This window comes from Schistocerca piceifrons, chromosome 1 (genome assembly GCF_021461385.2).
Source record: "Schistocerca piceifrons isolate TAMUIC-IGC-003096 chromosome 1, iqSchPice1.1, whole genome shotgun sequence".
NCBI classification, from domain to species: Eukaryota; Metazoa; Arthropoda; class Insecta; order Orthoptera; family Acrididae; genus Schistocerca; species Schistocerca piceifrons.
The window spans coordinates 716,791,481-716,813,968 of NC_060138.1; positions in this window are offsets into that span (position 1 = coordinate 716,791,481).

Below are 22,488 nucleotides of genomic sequence, written 5' to 3' on the forward strand. Positions count from 1 at the left end.
AGAGCTTCATATTCGACAGATTCGATATGATAGCGCATGCAGAGTGGTTTTGGCTATTTTAGCCTTTTTCCTGCGTTGCAAATATTCTGAGCCGCCTGGAAGTTTTGTTCCAGAGTTTAATCTACACAAAAATTCTCATTACTGGCAATATTTTAGAGCTAGCCTGTGGGTTCTTTCAATGGCTCCTAACTGTGATTTAACAAGAGAGCGCCCGCATCTCGTGGTCGTGCGGTAGCGTTCTCGCTTCCCATGCCCGGGTTCCCGGGTTCGATTCCCGGCGGGGTCAGGGATTTTCTCTGCCTCATGATGGCTGGGTGTTGTGTGCTGTCCTTAGGTTAGTTAGGTTTAAGTAGTTCTAAGTTCTAGGGGACTGATGATCATAGATGTTAAGTCCCATAGTGCTCAGAGCCATTTGAACCATTTGAACAAGAGGGCACGCTTCTCATTTTCAGAAAGGTAGCACAAGTCTATGCGTAAACATAAACCGTGATGAAGCTAAGCCTTTTAGATGCTACACAAGCAGTAAACGCTTTCGATGGTGGGTAGCTCATTCTGTTCCTCAACACCTCAAAGTAACTTAAAATACGTGAAGTCGCTTACGTCGCTAAAAGACGTTGGCTTATCAATCACACTGAAGCGATCAAGTAATTTTTAATTTTTTTTTTACATAACTGGGTCGACAGCTATCAAATACCGGTTATGTGAAGACATCTGTCCGCTGGGGCTGTAACGTCATGTAATACTTTCATTTGCTATTGAGTAATTTCTGAAATTCATGATCATTATCAGGCATGACTATTTATATATAATTGCTTGATAATTACCATGGGGTTGAAATTGGTCAATAGTAAATAAAAGTGTTACATAAAATTACAGCCTTCGTGGAAACATGTCTTCATTTAATCACTAATTCTTCTGAGGATTATGAAGGGCAAACTTGTTTACAAACTGCCTATTGGCTTCTGTCTCGTGTTCTTCGGCCGACGTTCATCTAATGATTTTTCTGGCGTTTCAACAGCACAAGTGGCTGGCATTGTCAAATCTTCACCCTCCATTGCCGGTGTAGGGTGAAGCTTTGACGATGCCAGCCACTCGTGCTGGTGAAACGTCAGAAAAATCATTAGATGAACGTAGGCCGAAGAACCCGAAACAGAAGCCAATAGGCAGTTTGTCAACAAGTGGCCACGAAAGCCTTAACAATTTTGCAAACTTGTTTGCTGAAAGAGTATCTAGACTCTGCTAGCCTGATCGACAAATAATTGATATCTTAAGACAATGACAAATGTGGTACATGCAGGGAGCGTTAGCACACTTGGTATGACCATAGTTGTTTTTACGCCCTAAAACAAAGCAAAACAAAGCAAACAGTTCGTTTCTATTACGCATCAAAAAAAAAAATTAAAAGAAATAAATTAAAATAGTGTGACTGATGTTCATGTTTTGAAAGGTGCCTGTCGAAAGTTACAGCCTTAGTTTCAGTTCTTAAGTTCTTGAAACTTTACTCTCATCGGGCTGAGGCAGATTCCGGGTAGTTACCCTGATATACCTGTTCAGTGTAAGTACCGAAGCGTTTCTTCAGTAGCAGCTAGACAGAATACTTCCAGTTATTACCCAGCTGATTAACTGTAGCCTCTTTGGACTTCGTTGCAGAAGGGACGTTGCACTTAAGAAACATGTCGTTTACGATATTCTTTCAGATGTGGAAGAATACAAAACTAGGCTGAGGTAATTATGAACAATTGAAAGTCCCATAGTCAGTCATGAAATCGTCAATGCAAAAATTTAATTACTTTTAAGAACTTATGGAACATAAACTATACCGATTCCTCCTGATGTTTTCCATTTAAGTAGACGTAAAATCTTTCAGCTCTCACCACGTCGATTACATGCGGGATTTTGCTACGAACTAAAGAGTCTTCAGAAATTCTTAGTCGGAGAGGACTAGCCTTGTAATACGATCCTGGACGATTCAGTGACCAATCAAACGCATGTCCGAAAGAACGGGCATCACATAATTACATTTTTTTTCTGGTCTGAGGTAGCCAAATGGAAAGTAGACACACAGAAAAAAGAAAGTAAACTGTTTATTATATCAAAAGTAATCGCCATAACTGTCAATTCATTTATCCCAGTGTGAGACAAGACTGTCAATGCCTCCACGGAAAAATGTTTCGTGTTGTCTTCGGAACCATGATCGTACGCTGGCGTGCGCCACTTCGCCCGAAGCAAATCGACGCCCACGAATGTCTTTCTTCAGGGCTGCAAAAATATGGAAATCGCATGGGCGAGAGATCGGGACTGTGTGGAAGATGTGTAAAGGTTTCCCAGTGAAACTTCTGCAGCGTAGTCGAAACAGCTTGGCAGCATGTGGACGGGCATTATCCTGCAACAGAATGGTGCCGTCTTGAGCGAGACTGGAATAGGAGGGAGAACCGATAGAGGTACTCAAGGTACCCTCCGCCACGCACCGTCAGGTGGCTTGCGGAGTATGGATGTAGATGTAGATGTTTGGAGTTCATGGCGCGCTTAAATTAACGGACAGCCGTACATGACTCTTCCAAAAATTGAAGCGTGCCATCTAGTCCAAACGCCCAAGAATGTTGACGGATGGTATCATTCTGTTGCAGAATAATGCCCTCCCACACGTTGTCAAGGTTGTTTAGACTTCGCCGCAGAGGTTCCGCCGAGAATTCCTTAGGCATTCTTCATACATCCCCGATCTCTTACCGCGCAATTTCCGAATTCTTGAAGCCCTGAAGAAAGACATGCGTGGGTGTCGATTTGCTTCGGGCGAAGTGGCGCACGCCTGTGTACGATCATGGTTCCGAAGACAGCCGAAAACATTTTTCCATGGGGGCAGTGACCATCTTGTCTCACAGTGGGATAAATGTATTAACAATCAGGGAAATTACTTTTGAAATAATAAACAGGTTACTTACTTTTTCTCCATCTGTCTCGTGCCCCTTATCCATACACAAAGAACCCTATTACCATCTTATCGAAGCTAATCTGGATAATCTGATGCAGGTGAAGAGCTCTCTGGACCTTGGATCTGCAATCCCATCAGCATGTGCTATCAGAACGCGACGGTGGGCGAGGTCAGCCAGCGTACTGCGACGCAGAGCAGCAGCTCACGGTGCGCCGGAGAAAGACTGGCGCACGGGCAGCGTCTGGAGACACTCGCTCTCCTCCTGTCCTGAACTCTAGAAACCGATACGTCTCAGCCCTCAAACAAAAATCTAAGGAAGGAAACGAAAATTCCACTGTTATATACCAGACACGGAATGTAGCCGCAAGGATTATCGGACTGTGAGATTGATAATAGAAATAAAAGTACATGGAGGAAAAACAGTTCTGTCGGAAGATAGTGCAGGGTATTTCAATAACATTCACCCCGCTACACAAGAACTTACCTTCTATATGAATGAAGACAGAAGTGGTGTCAGTTTAACTGAAAGTTTACCTTGGCGTTACTTTCAAGTTGCCGGTTCAGTAGTTTCCCTGATGGAGCTAATCTCCCTAGCTAGTTCGCTTGCACAGTCAGTTACATGATTTATGCACCTGGATATTTTGAAGATGTCCCTCCATAATTGCGAGAAAATTTCTAAATTTTCATTTTTCAACAGAACATTCCTTAACAGTGATCTGCCACAGCCTTGGATCGGCTGTAAGTGACGTACAGATCTCGCACTGCACCATTAGTCTCCAAGATGGCCTGATCCCACAGTACATGCTGCGCGCGTTTTTTTGTTTTTGTTTTTTTCTGGGGGAGGGGGGGGGGGAGAGGAGGTGGAGGAGGAGTTATTTGTAGAAGATTCAATGTGCCTTCTCTTCCACATCAGACGTGCCGGCTAAAATATGACACGACTTTGACTATTATCTGAATGTTTGTCGTGTGTCTGATGTACGATCCACTGAACATTTGCGGAAGGTAAATGGAAACTTCAATTCAAAACATAATAGCAGAAGTTACCCGTTTGTTGTTTGTGCCGGCACATAAAAGATGTATCCTTGGAAAACTGGACGGTTCTTTTGAAAATAAAAACTTTGTATTACCTTAAGTAAGTTAAATTATACCCGAAGTTTGCAGCTTTATTCACGTAGAATATACATTCTTGAGAAATAGGATGAAGCGGTTTGAAACACCCTCTACTTCTTACTAAATTTAATGAGCTGACTATCTTAAACCCATATTCTATGTTAAACAAACAAACTCAAAAGTGCGAAGGAACACCAGATAAGAAAACACTCCTATAGATGAAAACCGAGAAATTTCAAAAAATATAAGTCCGGACATAAGTATTTCACAGTGTGGAAAACACGCACCTCCGGTGACGGAAAGGGTAAATTATCTGAAAAAGTTTTAGTTGAGGTAGTACAAGTGGGAATTACAAATCGGCTGTATGCATAAGCTCGTAACAAAGAAACAACAGATATAATACACAAGTAAAAATGTGATAAAAGCTTGACCGAAGAATACATACAAAATACGCTGATTTTCACCGATACTAATCCAAACGATAGCGTATATAATTTTTGTAACATGTTAAACTTTTATCTGCAACCGTCCCACTGTGTTCCACTAATCATATGGTTCGCATGGCTCTAAACGTTATGGGACTTAACATCTGAGGTCATCAGTTCCCTAGACTTAGAACTAATTACACTTAACTAACCTAAGGACATCACACACATCCATGCCCGAGGCAGGATTCGAACCTGCGACCATACCAACAGCGGGGTTCCGGACTGAAGCGCCTAGAACCGCTCGGCCACAGCGGCCAGCGTTTCACTGATCAATTACCCGAAGTTGACCAAATTTACGTTGGTTGTTTTCAGATCGAATTAACTAATTTTTTATTTAAACATGGCAGCAGCCTCGTTAAACTGACTTTTTTAATGTAAGATACCGTCTACACAGCTTTCTTGTACCGCCACAACTTAGCGAGCGTTACCAGTTCACTTTTAGAGGTCAGCATTAATATGGTCTTCTCTCGGAGAATTAGTTCTATCTCTTAATACTGAGTATATGCTGTGATGATTGTATGTTGATAAATTGAAACTAGTTGCAACTCGGTGACCCAAACATGGATCCTTGCTTTTTATTTACACTTGTTAAGAGCACAATGTAGTGTAACAGGGTGCCCCTAATAAATCTCCAAAAAGTAATGACAGTGTTCGCGCAAGATGTAATAAAATTTAATTGATATGTCGGATAAAACGGGTGAATAACGTTAAAAAAAGCGAAGAAACCTGATGAAGCAAGTACAAAATTGGTCGTACGTAATTCTGGAATAAATCTAAAATTTAACTGGTTTCCAGAATTTACTGAACGTTGCTCTTCCTCGTACTACTACTGTCGTTAATGAGACTCATAAACAATGGCTCTGGAACGCTGCGATATGACAAGTTTTTATGTGTAAACATATTTTATTGAGCGCTGTGTCTAAACCTTTTCAACGAAAATCCACACTTTGCGTTGAATTGTTGAAACTAACTGGCTTAATGGCCAACACATTACGACTTGCACATTTTAGTAGCAGTTCGAATGAAAAGCCACTGCCAAATATCTCCGAACATGCAAAAGAAAGAGCAAAATTCATACTACCTTAGGAAGTCAAGAAAATGTAGAGCATGCCAGTGCTTAGAGACTGTAACGCAGACACCTGTTTTTTTTTTTTTTTTTGCATTAATGTTTTACTGTGAAAAGCATTAAGCAGTGAATTCAATTTTAGTTCAGTATTTGAAATTGATACAAGAACTATTTAGATGAATCTCTGTTACGAGAGGTAGGTAACAACGATGATAAGCTATGCACATGAATTCAGCAAAACAAACATTGGTTTTACTTAACAAATCATTTCAAGAACCATTATCGCCAGAGGAGAGCTGCCTAATAGTTACAATGTTCAGCGAAAGAAACTTAGCTGTGAGGCGGCGCGTTGTCGTCCCGCGCTGGCAATGTACAAACATATTCCAGTAGTTCTGATCGGTGCCAAATTATGCCGCACAATTTTCCTGTTGAAAGTAACGGAATGAAGACGCGGAAAAAAAAGTGTACCGCCTCCTTGTTGGTTGCAGCGTTGGCGCTCGACGATGTAGAACAAATGTGATCCGTGTTGAACCACGTAATATTTACTAACGTCACCGCATGTGGTAACCAGTTGTAATCACTGAACGAACGTTGTAATTTTTTGTATATGGTTCACAGTTCGAAGTACGTGCTCAGTATTGAAGTCAGTTCATTCGGTGAAGCTGTGTTTCTGCAGTAATTGCTTTCACATTTCTCCACGATGTATTAGTTCACCTCGTTCGCCTCGTAAAGCGCCCCGCTAATTTATGTGTGTCTGCACCATTCCAGTGCCCCAGCCTTTATAATACTGCGTGGAAAATTAGTCCAGAATGCGCGGCATTTAATTCTACTCGGTAGATATTGATACATGCCTAAGCTCTCTCTTTCACAGGATATTATCACGTATACAAATATTCTTTAATTAACAAAAAATATTAAAGAACAAACAGTAAACACAGCAAATCAAAATTAATTCGTCTCTAACAATCACAGATGATACACAAGGTGTACGCATTGTATTGCAAACAAATATTAGTATACGAATTATACGTATACACTAGCGTGTAAAAATTGACTAAAATAATTTTCGCATGTTACCTCACTAGCAAGTAACATAGCGCTTCGAAACTCGGGCCGTACACAGGAAAAACTGCCACAGTATAGTACAAATGGTAACTGAAAAATGCCCAGTGAGACGAAAAGAAACAAAGAATTTTTTAAAAGACAATAATTACACTGAAGTCATCGCGATTTATGATGGTCCAGTAAATGTTACGAAAGTGAGACATTGTTCTTACAGGGCGTTTCAAAAATGACCGGTATATTTGAAACGGCAATAAAAACTAAACGAGCAGCGATAGAAATACACCGTTTGTTGCAATATGCTTGGGACAACAGTACATTTTCAGGCGGACAAACTTTCGAAATTACAGTAGTTACAATTTTCAGCAACAGATGGCGCTGCAAGTGATGTGAAAGATATAGAAGACAACGCAGTCTGTGGGTGCGCCATTATGTACGTCGTCTTTCTGCTGTAAGCGTGTGCTGTTCACAACGTGCAAGTGTGCTGCAGACAACATGGTTTAATCCTTAGAACAGAGGATTTTTCTGGTGTTGGAATTCCACCGCCTAGAACACAGTGTTGTTGCAACAAGACGAAGTTTTCAACAGAGGTTTAATGTAACCAAAGGACCGAAAAGCGATACAATGAAGGATCTGTTTGAAAAATTTCAACGGACTGGGAACGTGACAGATGAACATGCTGGAAAGGTAGGGCGACTGCGTACGGCAACCACAGAGGGCAACGCGCAGCTAGTGCAGCAGGTGATCCAACAGCGGCCTCGGGTTTCCGTTCGCCGTGTTGCAGCTGCGGTCCAAATGACGCCAACGTCCATGTATCGTCTCATGCGCCAGAGTTTACACCTCTATCCATACAAAATTCAAACGCGGCAACCCCTCAGCGCCGCTACCATTGCTGCGCGAGAGACATTCGCTAACGATATAGTGCACAGGATTGATGACGGCGATATGCATGTGGGCAGCATTTGGTTTACTGACGAAGGTTATTTTTACCTGGACGGCTTCGTCAATAAACAGAACTGGCGCATATGGGGAACCGAAAAGCCCCATGTTGCAGTCCCATCGTCCCTGCATCCTCAAAAAGTACTGGTCTGGGCTGCCATTTCTTCCAAAGGAATCATTGGCCCATTTTTCAGATCCGAAACGATTACTGCATCACGCTATCTGGACATTCTTCGTGAATTTGTGGCGGTACAAACTGCCTTAGACGACACTGTGAACACCTCGTGGTTTATGCAAGACGGTGCCCGGCCACATCGCACGGCCGACGTCTTTAATTTCCTGAATGAATATTTCGATGATCGTGTGATTGCTTTGGGCTATCCGAAACATACAGGAGGCGGCGTGGATTGGCCTCCCTATTCGCCAGACATGAACCCCTGTGACTTCTTTCTGTGGGTACACTTGAAAGACCAGGTGTACCGCCAGAATCCAGAAACAATTGAACAGCTGAAGCAGTACATCTCATCTGCATGTGAAGCCATTCCGCCAGACACGTTGTCAAAGGTTTCGGGTAATTTCATTCAGAGACTACGCCATATTATTGCTACGCATGGTGGATATGTGGAAAATATCGTACTATAGAGTTTCCCAGACCGCAGCGCCATCTGTTGTTTAAAATTGTAACTACTGTAATTTCGGAAGTTTGTCTGCCTGAAAATGTACTGTTGTCCCAAGCATATTGCAACAAACGGTGTATTTCTATCGCTGCTCGTTTAGTTTTTATTGCCGTTTCAAATATACCGGTCATTTTTGAAACACCCTGTATTAGGGTGAGTTAGGGTGAGTCATCGCCACGGACCGGAAACGCGCTGTCTGTAGCGTGCCACAAGGTCGGTAAGGAGACCTTTGGTAGGGCGTTGCATTTCTCCACCAGCGCGGCTGACAGGAGATGGATGGTCGTTCGATCATGTGGGCGTGCTGCAGTATGTTCCCCCAACGCATCCCTCGCGAGTTCGACGGGATTTAAATTGGGGAAGCGGAAAGGCCAGTCCATTCGCCGAATATCCTCTTGTTTCAAGAACTACTCCAACTGTGCTCTTCCATGCGGTCGCACATTGTCATCCATAAAAATGAAACCGGCGTCAAATACACCCCCGAAGAGACGCACATGGGGAATGAATTCAGTGTCACAATAGCGTTGACAAATGAATGTACCGTTTTTAAAGATTTGGAGGTTAGTGAGCCCATGTAGTGTTATGCCTCCCCATTTCATAACACAAGTGCAAAACCTCAAGTATGTTTAAAATGTTTACCCTGACTCAGGAAGTTAATAAATAACCAGAAACACATTTAAGACCGATTATGCACAACGGAATGACTGTCATGAAGAATTTATGGCCGTAGCTGTTCATCCTAAAGTGGAGAACTGCATAGTATTGAATTTGAATGTAATGGAGGGTGTCAACAGAAACAAATTTTAATTGAACACATTACACATTGAACGCATGTTACTATGTAAGAACAAGTGATACAACAAAATGTGCTCTAGGTGAATTATACCAAGTAAACCTGCTGGCTTTCAGCATTACTTGAAGGTAAATGAGAACGTACCCTTTAGATACAACTCACATTTCAAAATTACTCACGAGCTTTGTGGCGTTCGCTGTGTTATTCCGTGGTTTGGTATTTAACTAATTCGTAAATGAAAATGATAATGTTATTTCATTACAGTGACCAATTACAAAATAATTTTTTGTCCCAGCTAAAGATTTGGTCAAGTTGCTAAAGAAATCCGAGTTAACGTTGTGTTAAAGTGCTGTCTGTAAGCTGTGTGTCACTAAATCACAGTTCATACAACAAATTCTAAACAACTATTGATTATTATGGAAACAGTTATCTTCAGCAAAATGATCATTAAAACCACCGAATATCAGCCGCGCACAACACTGACGTATGTGACCTGAAACAATATTCTTCGCAACTCGTGCGTAATTAATTTCGGCTCCATACATCAGCAAGAAAAGTTTGTTATATGGATCGTGCTATGAGCACTGTTTTTAAAGAACCAATCTGATTCGAAGGACCACCGGTGCATATTTATTTTTACACATTTTTATTACCTTCGGCATTTAGGTCTGCAGAGTTGCGTAATTTGAATTTGCCGCTGAGATAATTGTTAAGATGGCGGCATATAATTGATAGACTTTCTATTGTTAGAGCAAATTTCCTTTCAACAGGATAAGTATATGAATTAATGCTTATTAAACTTTACTTTTATATGGTGCACTATTTAGACTCATTTTCATCAAGCAAACCTTTCTTACTTTCGTAAGAAACACAGATAAAAATGCGATACAAATCGCTATCATCAATGGCTGCGGTCCTTGCAGCGGAAAGAAATAATTAACGCAGATAATGCTTATTGAGAGAGGAATTAAAGTTACAAATAATTATTCACTCATATTTATAATAGTAATGAACTCTATTCTCAAGTAATAATTAAGAAATAATTACAATTTCTTAACAGACCTCAGTATGATATGCGTCTTGCGTCCGCAGACTACAAAAGCCAACCAACAAAAGATGAAAACAAAGCAAGATAAACGCAGATCATAAAAGGAATTTACAATTATCGTTGTCTTTGTATGATACACATCGATATGTCCAATTACATCATAAAATATCATATAGATAATTAATATTTATATCACTGTTTTTTCACATATGGGATAGATAATGTTTATAACTGTTAGAGGCGTAATTTCCTCTCGTCGCTCTGTAGCTAAAATTTATCTCGTGGATGTTACAGCTTCCATTCCAAAGAATACAGGGAGTGTTGGTCTGACAGTTGGATTGAGGAACGCATGCATCTGCTAAAGCAGTGCTGGCCTTGAGACACACAACCACAATGATTTGAGCGACTGTGGACCAAGGGTTGTCCTATGATGCAGGAGCTAATAATTCTCGCCATAAATATTCAGCATAAGACATCCAAGAAGATACGACCGTCCCTGTGCCTCAGCAACACACGCCAGTAGTCGTGCTTCAGCAAACGTGAACTGTAGACCCTGGTCAGCTGCTAAGATGCACACCAGATCCGCGCCTTTCCATTTCTGTACGAACTTTTCAATCCGTCCATATCTCTCTAGCTGAATCGTACAGCCTGCCCTTTCCTTCCCTGGCAAACAGGACATGCCCGCAATCGCTGGATAAGGAAACTCAGTCAGCCAGTGAAATGATTTCTCCTTATAAAAATATCCCATGACAAATGTGCATCACGTTAAAACGTTGAAGACTTTCCGTTCGCCCTTCTTTCTCAAAAAAGCTACTGCATCTGCTCCATCTTCGTGACATCACAAAATTTTTTACTAATAACGCATTTTCATGTCCAGCAACTAGCCTCACATCAGAGGTTCTCTGAGAGTAAAAAACTACGGCCGAGGCTAGGCTCTTATTTTTCTTCAAGCCGTGTTTCTTTAGGAAAGCTGTCTGCTGGAGGCACTCCTCAGAACACGGGAAAGTACCGGCCGGTCTCCCACCGTTAGGTTTCCTCCACTGGCCTCTGTTCAGTAGCGGGGCGGGCGGCGGTGGCGGCTCGTAAATGCACAGTAACTCCGTCCCCCAGGAGCTCGCCTGGCTTCACGGACACAACACATGAGGCTGCCGGCCCGTGCGAATGCCAGAAGCAGCTTTTTTCGTTTCGTCAGACATTGCTGTGCCTAGCCCAGATTCATCGTTCTGCCCTGTTCGCACGCACTCTCGAAAGTGAAAAGAAAGGAAGACTGGCCTCATGTTAAATGTAATTAATATTTTAAGTTAGTCAGAAGTCAGTGTGTACAGCCATTGCAGTCCAGTTCGCATTTATAAATATTATCGTCATATTTTGCCCTCTCATTATCCTCTAGAATGCTATTTTCAGCCGACCACAGTGGCCGAGCGGTTCTAGGCGCTTCAGTCTGGAACCGCGCTACCGCTACGGTCGCAGGTTCGAATCCTGCCTCGGGCATGGATGTGTGTTACGTCCTGAGGTTAGTTAGGTGTAAGTAGTTCTGAGTTCTAGGGGACTGATGACCTCAGAGGTTAAGTCCCATAGTGCTCAGAGCCATTTGAACCTTTTTTTTTGCTATTTTCATATTAAATGAAAAGGGACATGCCAGATAAGTTGTCGTTTTTCACCTGGACCGCCAAAACGCTCGTGTCTGAAAGTGTTCCTTTGCTCATTGCCTGTTCCCATCTCTCGCCATATGAGAGCGCGTCGTGCATCCACGACATTGTTGAACATGATCGTTTCGGCACTCCAGATGTTATGGCGTGGTGAGGCAGAAATAATGTGTGGGTGTACTGTCCTACACATCTTTGAGCATGTGACATTCACAAGTCAGCGTTACTGACACGCTACACACCTTCCACAAGTGCTTTTTTTTTCAGTGGTGCATTTGGCGTGACTTTATTTTGATGGCTGGCTGTGTGTCACCTCATTGAATAGTGCAGATGGAGCAGCTCTCAGAATGAGAGGAAATTTGGTGAATGGACTGATCTGTCCGTTCCCCCGACTTCAGTCTCACCGAGCACATGCGTGACGTGTTGTAGCAAATTTACATGCACCAACGACCATCAACCGCACTGGAGAAGCAATGAAACGCTCTACCTTACCAACCTTGTGGCCATCATAACAGCATTTTGCAAAGCATTCACTGCCGTCCGTATTGATCACACACTCTATTAAGAATAGCGTCCCGCCGTTTGTAATGTCCAGGGGACCATCATGAATTGTTGTGGCCTCAGTGTAATTATTGCCTTTGAATAAAAGTGTAATTTCTGTTTGTCTCATTGCGTATTTCTGTCACGTACCTTCTGTATTATACTGCAGCAGTTATTTCTATGTATGGTCCAAGTCTCAAAAAGCTATGATACCTGGTAGTGACAAACCATGCGAAAGTTACTTTCGGCCTTAAGTTTTGCACACCACTGTGTATAGCTTTATCGCATTACTATAAGCTGGACTTCAATATTCCGTTCCTGAACTATCAAGTTACCCCATTCCATCCTGGCATCTCTTATGTTTTCCTCCGCCTCACTAGCTTGTTCCTTATGCTGTTCAAAAACGTGATGATAGTAAATTTTTACTTCGTACTCACCTTGCTAACGTTTTTTGACTTCCTTCAATAATTTTTTCGAGTCTTGCTTTTAGCTATGTGCTCCAGCTACATGGTTAGTTGAAGCAGCTTGAGTCGTGCTCAGTGCAATATGTCTAAACAAAAGAAGAATTTGAAACCACTAAGGATAAAATATCTGCGCATTCACGTTGTTTTTCAAACCTCTGGCTGCCTTACTGCTTTAAGACGGACTATGTAAACATACTTTTAAAAAAAATAAAATAAAAACCTGGTCCAGACATTTTCGGGATAACATGGCACAGTTCAGACAATTGCCAGACACGACTCTTCTGTGGATACGTGCGTGACGAGCACTGGAAAGTCTCTGTGTTCACTTTGTCCTTCTCTTTTCCTTGATTCTTCTCTTTACCTTCTTCTCCACTGCGGCGTTTGAGCCCTCTTCTTTCCTTTTCTTTGTTCCTCCATTTCTCTTTTTCTTTCCTCCCTGAGCGTGTCTGAAGGCCGACCCACGCGTTCCAGCGTGTAGCCGGTGACGGGGTAACGCGTAATTCACTGCCCCGAGTAGAGAAATAGGACACGTACGTACCCCGTGGTAAAGGCCAGGCCAAGGGAGGGGTGATAACCCGAGCTGGTACCTTCCAAATGTGCCGACTGGTCCCTCCGTTTGTTTCTTGGGAGGTGTGACCTGAGGTGTGGACAATCACCCAAGGCGGGAGTGCCCTCAGAGAGGACCCCAACTAGGAAGGAGCGCGCCATCGGAGACGCCGGTAATCACGGGGAATACTTTCGCAATGGTTTCCCCTACTTCTAAAAATTCTGCCCACAAGAGAAAGCTAGAGGAGTCTCAGCCACAGACAATTCTTTCATCAGTGTCAAAGTTCCTAGTTCTTTATCGGCCTGACGAAGGTCAAGACTTCTCCACAGTCAACCCTTTCATTATTCAGAAAGGTGTCGACGCAATCTCAGGTCCTGTAAAGTCTTGTTCTACGAAATGGCATCTTGTTGTTAGAAACAGACAGTGTCCTCCAGGCACATACATTGCTTCTAACTACACTGCTACACAGCTTCCCTATCCGGGTGGAAGCGCACCGTACTTTAAATTCATCATGAAGGGTGGTTTGTACAAGATAACTCGACGGATTATCCAATGGCGACATTCAAAATTACCTCTCTCACCAGGGCGTAGCCGATCGTTGTGGCCGTGCGGTTCTAGGAGCTTCAGTCTGGAACCGCGTGACCGCTACGGGCATGGATTTGTGTGATGTCCGTAGGTTCGTTAGGTTTAAGTAGTTCTAAGTTCTAGGGGACTGATGACCACAGATGTTAAGTCCCATAGTGCTCAGAGCCATTTGAACCAGGGCGTAACGGCAGTACATCAAGTCATGAAAAGGGTTGACAAGGAATTGGTACTGACCCGTACTTCACGTTTGACAGAGTCCAACTTCAATCGAACATTAAAGCAGGAAATGAGATCATTTCAGTTCGTCCCTACATCCCCAAGCCTGCACGTTGCAACCGGTGTCAGCGGTTTAATCATACCAGCCAGTCGTGTTCCAATACGGCCAAATGCCTTACATGTGACAGGGATGCCCAAGAGGGTGATTGTCCACCGCCATCCCCTTGATACATCAACTGTATGGGCGACCACGTAGCTTCCTCTAAAGATTGCCCTATTTTTAAAGATGAACGACTTATTCAGGAAATCTGGGCGAAGGGAAAGATGTCTACTTTTGCTGCTCGTAAGTTATTCGCCAGTAGAAAGCCCACTGTACTCCCAACGGGTAAATATAGCGCTGTCCTCGCCTCTCCCCGACCTACTAAAGGAGGTAGCCACGCAAACTTGCGATCTCACCTTTAGCACCACGGTCGTCAGATCGGCTAGCCCAAAGATCGCCTGTTCCACTTCCCCACTATCATCCGCTCACTCCAAGGCTTAACCTTCATCGGCTCCTGCTAAATCACGGGCGCCCGGACTTCCAAAAAAGAGCCTACTCGCGAAGACTTTTTATGTACCCACACCTCACAACCACAAACTCCTCCCTCTTCTCAAAGTCCTGCTTCCAAGAAGGCTCATAAGAAACGAAGTTCCTCTACTTCGACACCACGGTGTGTGTCTTCTGCAGCGCCACCCAGCGGTAGCCGCACTAGGACGTCTTCTGGGTCGCGGAGACGCACCGCTGGCGGCCGATCAACCAGCCGATCACTGGCGGCAGGAGATGGCCCCGAACAACCTATGGAACAGGATCCTCTGCCTCTGGCTGAATGCCGTTCCACGCCATCTGCCGCCGGCTCTCAGCGGTCGTTGATGGCAATCGTGGTGAGATTTTTCCCTTTTCTGTCCACCCTATGTCAATTATCCATTGGAATATCTGCGGAATTCGCTCCAGTCGGGATGAATTGTCGATACTCTTACGATCCTACTCCCCGATCGTCTTCTGTCTTCAGGAAACAAAGCTGCGTCCCCATGATCGCTTTGTCTTCCCTCATTTCCAATCAGTCAGGTTTGATCTCCCCTCTTTTCATGGCACTCCGGCACATGGGGACTTACGACTCTTCTCAATGATACTGTCCATTATCACACAATCCCCTTAAACAGTTCCTTCCAAGCTATCGCTGTACGTCTTCCCCTTTCTGGATACAGCTCCTCCCTTTGTACCATATACATTCCATCATCCACACCAATGGCGAGAGCCGATTTCCTTCGTCTCCTTGGTCAGCTCCCACCCCCGTATTTGCTGGTTGGGGACTTCAACGCCCACAACCCACTTTGGGGATCTCCGCATCCCTGTCAGAGAGGCTCCCTATTGGTTGTCCTCTTCCACCAAGCGGATCTTGCTTGCCTCAACAGTGGGGAACCTACATTTTCGTCTGCCTCCACATCAATCTTCTCTCATTTGGACCTTTTGCTCGGTACTGTTCAGCTAGCTTGGCGCTTTGGGTGGTTTGCTCTTGCTGATATGCACTCGGTGACCATTTTCCCTGTGTCCTTCGATTACAGCCACAACTGCCATCTATGCACCCAAGACGTTGGAAGTTTTTCCAAGCGGATTGGACACTTTTCTCCTCTCTAGCAACATTTGCTGACCGACAGTTTCCTAGCATAGACGATCAGGTCACTAATGTTTCGAAAGTTATTCTTACAGTCGCGGAACGCGGAACGTTCAATACCTCGTACTTCCCCTTTGCCCTAGCGCCCCCCCCCCCCCTCCCCCGCCCAGTTCCTTGGTGGAACAAGGCGTGCCGTGACGCAATACGTGAGCGGAGACGTGCTCTTCGCGTTTTCCGCCGCCATCCTACGTTGCCCAGCTGTATCAGCTATAGGCAGTTACGTGTGCAATGCCGTCGCATTATTCGCAATAACAAGAAGGCAAGCTGGGACTTCTTTACCAGCTCCTTTAACACCTTCACTCCCTCATCTGTAGTTTGGTGCCGAATTCGACGGTTATCCGGCACGTCCAGTTACACCCCGATCTGTGGGCTCACTGTCGCGCAAGATACCTTAGTGGACCGAGTCGCATTTCCTAACTCATTGCGTCAGCACTTTGTTGAGATTTCAAGCGCTTTAAATTCATCCATTAGCCTTTCTCCCGAAGAAACGAGCAGCGGAACGGCGACCTTGCTTTCTCCTCTCAAAATCGCGAAAGCTATAATACTGTTTTTTTCTATGTGGGAACAAACACACACTCTCTTCCTCTCGCTCTTACGCCCCACGACTGGATGGCATCCACGTCCAAATGCTCCTGCATTTATCCTACCGCGGTCTGCGTTACCTCCTTCGTCTTTATATTTGAATTTGGACCGACAGTACTTTTCCCAGAAGATGGCGGGAAGCTATAGTCATTCTGTTCCGAAACCCAGAAAGGACAAACATCTCCCCTCTAGCTATCGCCCCATTTCTCTCACGAGTATTGTATGTAAGTTTTGGAGCGTATGGTGAATTGCCGTTTAGCCTGGTGGCTGGAGACCCGAAGTCTTTTAACACCTGCCCAATGCGGTTTCCGAAAGCATCGTTCCGCAGTTGACCATCTTGTTGCTTTTTCCACTTACATCACGAACAATTTTCTCAGGAAACGCCAAACGGTAGCTATATCTTTTGATCTGGAGAGGGCTTACGATAGCTGTTGGAGGACGGGCATCCTCCGCACACTGCTCTCTTGGGGCTCTCGAGGTCGGCTGCCCCTTTTCATTCGTGAATTTATGACAGAGTGCACATTTAAGGTGTGGGTGAACACTACTCTCTCCCCTACTTTCTCCCAAAAAGACGGGATTCCTCAGAGATCTGTGTTGTACCGTCTGCCATCACCATAAATCCAATTATGGATTATCAACTTCCCGATGTTTCGGGCTCCCTCTTTGTAGACAATTTTACACTCTACTACAGCTCTCAACGAACCGGCCTTCTCGAACGACTTCAAGGCTATCTCGATCGCCTCCACTCGTGGAGCATCGAAATCGGCTTCCGATTTTCTCCCAGTAAGGTCGTCTGTGTTGTACGGAGCTTTATCCGCCTTCCCTACGTCTAGGCCCTGTCGACCTTCCGTTCACGGACGACGCCAAATCCTTGGGACTTAAATTTGACAGAAAACTGTACTGGTCTTCCCACTTTCCATATCTTTCGGCTCGCTGTCTGCGCTCCCTCAGCACTCTGTGTTCTGAGTGGTGCCTCCTGGGAAGCGGACCGAGTGTTCCTCCTCCGCTTATATCGCGCCTTAGTGCGCTCGAAATTGCACTGTGGGAGCATAGTTTACTCCTCTGCACGGCCGTATATTCTTCGGCGTCTATGTCCACCACCATTGATTGTGTTTAGCGTCTGGAGCTTTTTACACCAGCCCCGTGGAGAGCCTTTACAGTGAGACTGCTGAACCTCAATTGTCAAATCGGTGAGCTGTCCTGAGTCGTTACGCTAGTCATCTGTCTTCCATGCCTGCTCATCCGACCCATGCCGTTATTTTCGACACCTCCTTGGATGTACGGTATCCAGGCCGCCCTTCCTCTCTACTACCACCGGGAGTCCGCTTCCGTCAACTGCTGTCCCTTTCCTTCAGGTTCCTAAAACTTTCTTGACAAATGGGGTACGATGGCACCTTGGCTTCGCCACCGGATCTGCCTTCTCCGTGACGTACGTCAGCTTCCCAAGTAGTTTGTCAGGAATTTGCTGCACTATGTGCACAACTGGAGGATGCCGCGTTTATTTACACTGACGACTCAAAGATCACCTTTGGTGGTGGGAGTGCCTATATAATTGGCGACACCCCTATTAGATTTCGGCTTCCCGACCAGTGTTCGGTTTTTACTGCTGAGCTTTACGCTGTTCTCCAGGCTGTCCACTACATCCGTCGCCATACGCGGATGCAGTATATTTTATGCTCGGATTGGTTCATCTCTCTTCTCAACCTCCAAGCTCTTTATCCCGTCCACCCTCTGGTCTACCGGATTCAGGACTACCTCCACATGTTCCACTTAAGGGGGGGGGGGGGAGGGGGGTGTCTCTGTGGCGTTCCTCTCGATCCCAAGGCATGTTTGTATCCGCGGAAACAAGGCAGCCGATATAGCGGCAAAGGGTGCAGTCTCTCTTCTTCGGCCCGCTTCGCCGATCTATAGACTGTTTCATGTAGTAGTGTTGCTCTTTTATGACACACACAGTGGTCTGCACTTCCCGACAGTAAATTACTGAGCATCAAACCTCCTCCCTGTGCTTGGTCCTCTTCATCCCAGCCACGTCATCGGGAGGAGGTAATTTTATCTAGACTCCAGACTGGGCAGTGTCTTTTTAGCCATCGATATCTTTTAAGGGGTGATCCTACCCCGCTTTTTCCTCAATGCTCTCAACCGTACGGTGAGGCACCTTGTACTTCAGTGCCCCTATTTTAATCCGCTACGCGCCCAAAACAACCCCACTTCAATACCAGTTTCCTAAGATTTCCTTCCGTTTTTAGTCTCCCTCCTTCTTGAGTTTCGCTCCAATTGCTGCTGTTTTAAATTTGTTTTTTACCCTTCATTAAGCCACAGAATGGGTGCTCATGACCGTAACAGCTTTGCATCCTAAAACCATAATTTAAAAAAAAAACTTGCACTGAAAACTGTTTCTCATATCAAACCGCGCTGCAGAGAAATTGATATTTGCGAAATAGAGAAGCTCTTATAAAGTAGGTTGTGTATCCGTAACGTGTAACGTAAACTGGCTATTAGATACCGTCTCCGCGGACATGTATCGGCACTTCGCCTCGTTGATACAGTACCTGAGTCTGCAATTATCGGAGCAACCCAGATGCACACTTCCTTATCTGATATTTGCTCGTTGCGAGAGCCCGAGTAGGGCCGTGACAACTTTGATTAATGTGTTTTGAGTTAATTGGCACCTGAGCGTAGTAAGCGTTATAACGCCACGAGCTTCAAATCGCAGCTTAGTGTAACGAGGAGTGTTGCCAATTATCAGCAACTTTGATCTTTGCTCTGTCGGTACAGTTCCTTAAATGCCAACATTAGCGGATGACATCAGACTTCGTTATCGTGCAGCCTCTCCTCTTTCACCTGCTTGATCCGCACTTAATAAATTGCAGCGTAGTTCTAGAACTGAGAACTGCCACAATACGCTACGTATAAACACCGAGCGAAGGGCACTCGTAATTTAGACTTTACACCCTACAAGTGATCACTGCCTAAATACACAGTTTGCGGAATAATCAAAACTTGTTTTTTCTTCTTGCAGTTACGGGAAGAAGCTTGAACGCCTCTGTTTTCTTCTCAAAATTTACCGTTGAGCATAGAGCTAGATGGAACTGTTATTTCCTATTCTTTGGGCTAACATGTTAAACGATTCTGTTTTCTAACGTGCCATTTCGATTAAGATAGTTTCTTCTCAATTTAACTTCTGTGGGAACTGTGAAACGTCTTCAATAGAATCAAGCTGGTCTCTGTAATCGCCTAAAAGCCAGGGCTCGGGCTGGGGAGGCGCGTGGTCAGAGACAGTAGCCCCGTATCGTGAGCAGGGCAAACGGCAGAGCGCCCTGGGCGTGGTCGGGCACTTCGTCACGCAAAATGAACGCACAGCTCCCTGAGAGGCTCATGGCATTCAGCTCGTGCGTCATGAGCCGGCTACAGATTTCTCTCCTGTGCGAATCTTGCTCCCAAACTTCTTAGTTTTCTTCCCCTACAGTGTTTGCTGCTATACCATGGCAGTTAGGACAAGCGTTAAGACGTCAAGACATATCATGCCTTCTCATAATTAGTGTTTTCGAGCCATTTTTTCCTCGCGTATTCTAGCCACCTCAGCTGATACCTTGTTAGTTTTCAACACGCTTCTATAGGGCCGATCATAACCCCCTCATTCTTTTCCAGTTTTCCTATAATCCATTATTCACTTGCATACGAGGATCTGGTCCAAACGTACATTATCACAGTCTATTCCTGAAAATAAGGGCTATATTTTATGCTGTTTTCACAAGCTCCGACATCGTAGCGAAAAAACAGTAACCCTTATATGTAATACGTTTCCTTTAATTTACATCTATGGTCACAATCTTTTTGTTAACAGATTACCGGTTTCGGTATTTAATAACCATCATCAGATCTGTTTCATAAAAACACTATGGCTGCAGTACATTAGGACTTTGTTTTTATGAAACAGATCTGATGACGGTCATTAAAGACCGAAACTGGTAATCTGTTAACAAAGTTCGTGACCATAGACGTAAATTAAAGGAAACTTATTATACTGTTTTTTTTTTTTATTTTAACGAGCATTAATCTCTCTGTATGTGTTAGTGTGTTTCTTACATCCTCCTTGCTTCGACCGTATCACGTTATTTTGCTTCCAAGGTGGGAGAATTCTTTCACTTGAATTTCGTGGTCATCAATTCTGATAAGTTTATCGCTAACCTCATTTCTGCTACTGCCCATTACGATAGTCTTTCTTTGGTTTACTCTCAGTTCACTTTCTGTCTTTACTAGACTGTTCAAGCCATTCAGGTCCTGTACTGTTCCTCAGTTCCACTGAGGATAGTAATGTCAGCAGCGATGCTGCTTCGATGTACATGTTGGACAATAGGCAAGAACCAAGTGGATTGCTGCCTTAAACCATTTTTTACCAGAGAACTTCTCCCTTGATCGTTCATCCCTATTGTTTCTACGACTTATATCTGTACACATACATACAAGCAAATACTTTGACAACAGGCTTTCAAATTTTTGTCTCTAACATTGTTGCAATTAAATTAAACAGTATCCTTATCCCCGGTTGTGACAAACGTTTCCGGTTCTGAGATAATTGCCGCAACTGGCAATCCCCCCCAAAATATATCCAACTGAACTGCTCCAGCCCCGCGAGCACGTAGCCAAGTATTTGGCTGAAAAATCCCTGACTCTACAGTGGTCAGAAATTTGTAGTCTTTGACGTCACAGTCTTCAGAGCGCTTGTTTGATGCAGATCGGCGTTTGTCTATGCTGCGCAAGCCTCATAATCGTTTTCATAACTACTGCAATCTACATCCATCAGAGGCTGCTTACAGCGGGCAAGAGATAGCCCCCCCCCCCCCTCTCTCTCTCTCTCTCTCTCTCTCTCTCTCTCTCTCTCTCTCTCTCTCTCTCCACTCTCACTCTCTCTCTCTCTCTCTCTCTCTCTCTCTCTCTCTCTCTCTCTCTCTCTCTCTCTCTCTGTGTGTGTGTGTGTGTGTGTGTGTGTGTGTGTGTGTGTGTGTGTGTGTGTGTGTGTGTCGGCTCTAATCTGGCCTACTTGTCGTGCAAAGAAAAAAGTTGTAGAGTTTGTATTTTGTGTCTATTGTCTTGAGATATTATGTACAGAGCACACGACGACAGCAACGGAATTTTTAGTCTGTCACGGTCTCGTGCTGAGACGGCGCTACGAGTGCTTGAGAGAGAGACTGGCCTTTCCACGTGCTCCGCGTGAGATAAGCAGCAAGGCGACGCTTTCATTGCGGTGTCTGAAAATTCCGTTTACAAGTTTTACTTCGATATGAAGTAGCAGCATTTAACTATTCACTTCAAAATTCATTAAGAGTTGATACCAACATGACAGAGCATTTCAATTTAGGGAGGGTATAGATTAAAACAATTACAGTGAAAGAGACGAAGATAGGGGGTCATTTTTAACCGCAGTGTGCGCTCTGCATACGGTTTAATCGTTCCCGATAAGATTTCATTAAGTGCGAAATCGACTTGGTAAGTGCGTTTAATTGTAATGAGCCACTATAGATGTAATACTCTCCGTACGATAAGACATCCTCAGTATAGACTTTGACGTCCAGGAGAGATGAGCGTGGCCTAAGACGGCAGGAGAGCCGTGTTTCCAATAGATGAACGTCGCTAATATAATACGGCCAATCACATGGGCCCTCTAATCCACTTGACAGCCTCACTTCGTTCCATATCACATTAGTTGCACTAACGGTGGCAACAGAGTGGAAGTTACACCACAGAAAACACTCGTGTGCGTGAAGAGAGAATCTAAGGGGAAGTGTTACACTACGTCATAAATACTGGATGCGACGTGCCAATGCCGCGTGAAAGAAGGTCGTTTTTTCATAGTTTTTTTTGGAAGAACGTAAATTATCTGAGGTTTGTAATTGCAGTTCAGGACAGGTCTAGTTAAGTGTAATGCCTCTGTGGTCTTACCGATAGATATGTAATGGAAGAGAGGTGGTGAAACCTAGTGTAGCTACTTAGCCTCCTTCTAGAGCTGATCAGCTATGGATAAACGCGGTGTTCCATTGTTTGTCATTTGACTAAAGGCAAAAGACACTCCTTTTGATTGATTGCACT